We start from the raw sequence: 544 nt of genomic DNA on the forward strand, positions 1-544 counted from the left end.
ATCAACATAAAATGAAAGTTCACTTAGAACCATCTTTTCTGACGTTTTCTTTGTGAAATATTCAAGTATACTCAAGTAAAGTAAGTAAATCAACTTGAGTTAATGTATTTGATTACTTTCCAGCTCTGTCCCACACCTCAGGAGTACCATTCATCACACATTCACAAAGTAAATCACATGGGGTACAAACCTCTACTGGGGTGCTCTTTATGGGCTAGAAATGTTTATTAGGAGTTCTTGCTAAAGTTCAGTCAGTGATTGTGCATAAAGTGGTTTCCATCAGGTCAGTGCTACCAAAAACCTGACCTAATAATTGCCAGTGTATTACAGTGCCTATAGTGTCTCATGTATGTGCTCTGTGGTCTCCAGTGCAACATGTGTCACTAATTGCAAACGGACAGATTACAGGACATATTAAAGACTCTCCACACACTGAAATAACCTCTGCTCAAAGGACACATTCACTGTAGGAAGTCTTAGAGAGGGGGTTAATTGTTGTCAGACAAGTAGTCAAGCTTCATCGCTCTCTCTCGCTCTCTCTCTC

General features: G+C 39.7%; 1 protein-coding gene across 1 annotated transcript in view; it reads left to right on the forward strand.

Moving 5' to 3' along the window:
- LOC118329016 (pro-neuregulin-3, membrane-bound isoform) overlaps nt 1-544 on the forward strand; it is a 345,808-nt gene that overhangs the window by 193,435 nt on the left and 151,829 nt on the right. The gene's annotated exons all lie outside the window — the stretch shown is intronic.

The sequence above is a fragment of the Morone saxatilis genome, unplaced genomic scaffold (genome assembly GCF_004916995.1).
Source record: "Morone saxatilis isolate NCDOM2014 unplaced genomic scaffold, NCSU_SB_2.0 Contig19, whole genome shotgun sequence".
Taxonomy (NCBI): Eukaryota; Metazoa; Chordata; class Actinopteri; family Moronidae; genus Morone; species Morone saxatilis.